The sequence below is a fragment of the Triplophysa rosa genome, linkage group LG1 (assembly GCF_024868665.1).
Source record: "Triplophysa rosa linkage group LG1, Trosa_1v2, whole genome shotgun sequence".
NCBI lineage: Eukaryota > Metazoa > Chordata > Actinopteri > Cypriniformes > Nemacheilidae > Triplophysa > Triplophysa rosa.
Window position 1 is genome coordinate 35927139 of NC_079890.1, and position 6014 is coordinate 35933152.

Sequence of the window (6014 nt, forward strand, 5' to 3'; positions counted from 1 at the left end):
GAGTGCGTGACTGACTGTCTGGAGTGCGTGACTGACTGTCTGGAGTGCGTGACTGACTGTCTGGACAGTCAGTCACGCACATCAGGCAGTCAGTCACGCACATCAGGCAGTCAGTCACGCACATCAGACAGTCAGTCACGCACATCAGACAGTCAGTCACGCACTCCAGACAGTCAGTCACGCACTCCAGACAGTCAGTCACGCACTCCAGACAGTCAGTCACGCACTCCAGACAGTCAGTCACGCACTTCAGACAGTCAGTCACGCACATCAGACAGTCAGTCACGCACATCAGACAGTCAGTCACGCACATCAGACAGTCAGTCACGCACATCAGACAGTCAGTCACTCACTCTAGACAGTCAGTCACTCACTCTAGACAGTCAGTCACGCACTCTAGACAGTCAGTCACGCACTCTAGACAGTCAGTCACGCACTCTAGACGGTCAGTCACACACTCTAGACGGTCAGTCACACACTCTAGACGGTCAGTCACACACTCTAGACGGTCAGTCACACACTTCAGACGGTCAGTCACACACTTCAGACAGTCAGTCACACACTCTAGACGGTCAGTCTGAAGAGAAGCTGGAGGATGATGAGGAGTCCAGCGTGTTCGTTCTGGGTGAGTTTACTTCCATAATTCCAACATAACATAACTTCTAAAACAGATTTAGTCTGAGTTCTTGATTCTGATTGGCCAATAGCTGTGTTTCATTCACACCATGATTAAGTGCATCACTAACACACTCGTAGCAATGTAAACATTCTGTTTCAACATAATCAGCAACAGATATTGTTAAATAGTTTTAGTTTAAGTATTGCTAATGTTTGGTGATTCACGTCTGCTGCATTTCTCGTTTAACAGTAATCAATGGCTGCCAGTATGAGATCGGCACAATGCTGGGTCAAGCCGGTTTTGGATCCGTCTATGAAGGGACCCGTGTGCAGGATGGCTTAAAGGTTCGATTTTTTTCTCTTTTTTTCTGTCTTGTGCTCATCTTTTTGATATCTCACCCTATCCTTTTCAAACCTTAATGTGTCCAGTGTCTACGACTTCAGTGCTTGATCTATTGAGACCTGACCAAACATGCTCTTTACTGTTGTAAATGTATTATAGTACAGTTCTGTTCAGGATGAATGCTAACTCAAATCCATTTTTTGTTTTGTTGATCAGGTGGCAGTGAAATATGTCGAGAAGACCAAGAATATAATCGAGGATTATATCTACATTGTAAGTATCTTGTGTTATTATTCAATTGGAAACATCTTCATAGTTTTTTACACAAACAAGTACACAAACCTAAGTTTGTTCGAGACTAAAGGCTAAATCCTTGTTTGTCAATCGTCTAATCGTGATAAACATTGTCTTTCTTTTAGCCGGGTTATCCTAGATCTTTTCCTCAAGAGGTCGGTCTTCACTTGATTGCCAGAAAGGGAGATAATGTTCCTGTGATCGTCCAGCTTCTGGACTGGCAGGATTATCCGGAGCAGTACGTCATGGTCCTAGAGTCTTCAGACTAATCCAGATGTGCGGATCCATCTGGGAGAGATTTTGGAGCACGCGTGGTTTTGAGGTACTGGGCTACATGGCTTTGAGGTACTGTGCTACATGGCTTTGAGGTACTGTGCTACATGGTTTTGAGGTACTGGGCTACATGGCTTTAAGGTACTGTGCTACATGGCTTTGAGGTACTGGGCTACATGGCTTTGAGGTACTGTACTAGGTTTGTTTTTTGTGTTCAAGTCTTTTTTTGTGTTTCAGCTTTTTTAGCATCGCAGGTAATATTCCATGGGTAAGATCAATACTAACGTTAACGACAACATACAACAATTAGACCTGACAAACACTGAAGCCATGAGGAGAGTATACAGTATACAGTATAGATGTAAAGATTAAAGATATAAAGCGGTATTTTCGACAGGCAAGCGACACCACACGGTGTCTGTATTATAAACTGCGAATTAACCCTCGCTCGCGTTAAAATCAATGACACACACTGTGGAGTGATAGTTTTGTAAGTAGTGTAGTTTTGTAATGGTTTCTTTTGTTTTTATCAGCAGGGTTACATTTATAATCTGTGCCCGGTTGCATGAAACCCCTTAAGTTAAGAAAACCCTTAGTTACAGGGTCAAGGGAATCCATAATGAGAAACGGGTTGCAAGAATAAACCTAAGGGTTCACTTAAAGAAACCTCAAGGCTGTCAATAAGTATTTACCCTTAACTGCTGATGTGTTCCTTAAAGTTCTGTTATGCGTTGCAACAAAGTTACTTGTCTACCTTAAAAAATTAAGGGACCGATACAGCTCCCTTAAATCTCAAACGCAATGAATGATATCATGTTCTTTGAAGTGGAGAAAGTAGTGACGCTTATTTTCAGAGATAAAATGAGACTAATTATACGCAATTATTTAAAAAATCAGTTTGATGCGTTTAAGCGGATTTAAAGTGTGATTTTTTTCGTATTTATCTAAAATAATAGCTTTAGCATCTTTGTGTCATCTTTTTTCTGTACTGTTAATATTGTCTGCAACTCAAATGTTTTAGTGGCTGAAATGTTACATTTGTGGTCTATTAAAATCAATGGTATGTATGTTTTAAAGCTGTGACGAGCAGAGCGGGACGAGGGCCATGAGGGAATGGCGCAAGAACAGTGCAACGCGCAGCTGACACTCGTTATCACTCGCGTCACCGGCCTCGCGCCATTCCCTCACGGACCTCGTCCCGCTCTGCTTGTCACAATAGCGTTACTGTGGCAACCGCTATTCTCTGTTGCCGTGTTTTGACAGAAACTATGGTGGAATGCTGAGTATTAACACTTAGGTAAGGGTGACGGTTAAGACCTTTGTTGCAACGCTCTTAAGGAATCCCTTACCTTTAGGATATTTTTCCCCTCAGGAGAACCCCGACTTAAGGGCTTTCATGCAACCGGAGAACCACTGCTTTAAAATGTCATTAATTTGAGCTATCAATAATAAGTTAAACTAAATGGCATGTGGCACAACAAATGCAAGCAGAACGCAAATCAAATACTGTGAAATACTGAGGATTTTTTTCAATAATTTCAATAATATTTAGTGCTTTAGTGTACAAATTTGTGCTTGAAACCTGCGTATGAATGTTTTCACAAACAAATCATGATTTACTAAAACTTTTGTACTAAACTTTATTCCAAATTTAAGAGAAAATGTAGGAACAGCTGAAAGCACACGAGTGCAATAATCACACTACTTAATAATCTTCAAAATCTCTCTCTCTGTACACATTAAGACAAAATGTATGTTTCATCTTAAAATAGAACAGTTATAAACTATAAATAATTATATATAGATACATATAATTACGCTAAAATGTATATTTAATTTTAAAATTATTTCATCATAGACAGTGAAATAGTAAGAAAAGCTGCGTCAGACTATAGCTCGAGCTGCGAGGTTTCTCTGAATAACAGCGCTTGTACAGCCGGCTAAAGAGAGTTCTGTAAACTGTGTGTCTGTATAAAAGATGTTTTATTGTGTACTATATGTTGTGTTTTGGAGACTGCGCACTTGAAATAACTCAAAGATCTGGCGAGAGCACGTCTGTAGACAGCGTCACATGGGGTTGCCTGGAGTATTTTTCACTTAAGTGACGACAGGCGGTAAAGGAAACGTTGTGCGGAAAGCACTAATATGGAGATGGTCTGGGCGCGTTTTATGCAAATGACTAAACTCGTGCACACGGCCGCTCATTTAGAATACTCCAAATTCACTAAAATTAGGATGAGGTTAAGAAAAAAATTCATTTGCGTACGCACATGTTGTGAATTAGGCGGAAAGTTTTATGAAAAGTTCAAATACAAATAATCTACGCAATTATTAGTGAACAAGACCCATTATTTTAAGACATATTTAATTAAATACCTTCAAACCAATGACCAATATAAATACATTCCATGTCTACCATATGCGATATTATGTTGACCAAAAATACGTTCAATAGCACAAATAAATGTAATAAAGAAACATACTTTTGGCTAGGGATGCACCGAAACGAACATTCTTGGCCGAAGCCGAACATGATGTGAAACACTTGGCCGAAGGCCGAATAATACCGAACACCGAACATGTTTTTTTGCATTTCTTCTATTTATTAAGCCATTTTTTTCACTATTGCACAAACTGAATAGTCAAAATGTGCTTTTTATAATTTGTCTTGTTTTTCAATAAAATACAATACAACTTAATATAAAATTGAGCAAAACAAAGTAAAATCAAACAAAAAATTGAGCCCTCTCCCTTCATGAATAGCCTATATTAATTAGGCCTACAACTGACTGCTAAAAGAATTTAATGTAAGTTACTCTGTACCCCTACAACAAAACACTTCATTAAAAACTGTCATTCCACATTAGGCCATAAACTAAAAATATGAATAAACTAAAACTGTTGGATTATTATAGGCTACATTGCAAAATGATTTGAGAAAAAAACATCCAATGCAAGCAATTCTGACTGATGCTGATGACTGACAGCCATTTCAGTTCACGTCTCTCCTCCAAACTCCACCCACAAAAGCTGACTGTTCTCTCAGAAGGTGCACAGAACATACTTTGACAAGTTGTTTAGTACAGGGAACTGTGTGCACGCGACCACTGTATGATGTCACAGGATGTCGCGAGCGGCGGGGCTACTGCCAGACAGCCCGCTTCCGTCTGAAGTAAAGTTACCGACCGGTAAAGACGCTTTCATTCGGAAATTTACTTCCGTGCGGCAAGTCCCGTGCTGTGTCTTTCTCTGACACCTTAAAATGCTCCACACACACGCACACGCACACACACACGCACTGCCAAAATGTTTGCGGCAGTAATAAAGCGCGCACGCGTCTCTCTCTCTCTCTCTCTCTCTCTCTCTCTCTCTCTCTCTCTCTCTCTCTCTCTCTCTGCGCTGGTTGTTGCTTGATCGTATCACGAGTCATGTTCAGTTAAATTTATTCGGCAACTTCACATATTCGGCCGAACACCGAACTTGCGTTTTTTGCTATATTTGGCCGAACATTTTCAGTGGCCGAACATTCGGTGCATCCCTACTTTTGGCTCCTCCCTTCAGGGTTCGCCACAGCAAATCATCTGCTTCCATCTGTCCCTGTCCTCTGCATCTTCTTTTTTCACCCCAACTACCTGCATGTCCTCCTTCTTAATCCTGTCCATCCTCGTCACTCCCAAAGAAAATCTCAACATCTCCTTTTCCACCCACTCCACACTGCCTGCACTCTCCTCTTCACCTCCATTCCAACCTCCCCATTGCTCTGAACTGATGACCCTAAATACTTAAAATCTGACACTTTTTTCACCTCTACTGCTTGCATCCTCACTGTTTCACATCCCTTTCACATGCTCCGGCGGCCTTGGTCACCAGTTGGAGTACGTCCCCTATAGAGGGCACAGTTATTTAGTGTCTATTGTGAAATGTGAGGAAGCTGACAAACCCACTGTCAGTCATATCTTTAGATAACACACAAGTTTTATTTCAGGTCAGCGATATGGAGCTATAAGGACATTCAAAGTAGTTAAGTGGATTAAACAAACTACTCGATTCTTGCATTCCAGTCATCAGATTAAATACAAATTATTATCTTTGCCTGAAATGTTATGAACAGCAGCTACGCTAATTATTTTCTATGTGTTGTTCTGTTTCTACCTCGAGTGCCCATCCTGAGGAAACTAGAGATTACACCAGCTCCAGTTTACATCCAGACTCTTCAGATGACCTCTAGATGATGGAAGCTCTGGTTCATCATACAAAACTGACAAATCTCTACGATCGCATTATCATTGCTTTAAAATGCACATTATTTTTTTTTTCTTCTATAGATAGGACAGTGAGACAGGAAATTATGGGATGAGAGAGAGGGAAACAGGAGCTGGGAAAGGACCAGGAGCTGGGACTCGAACTCGGGTCGCCTGAAGTGCTCCTGCACAACATGTCACATACAGTCCACTGGACCACTGGCTCCGACAAAATGCACATTATT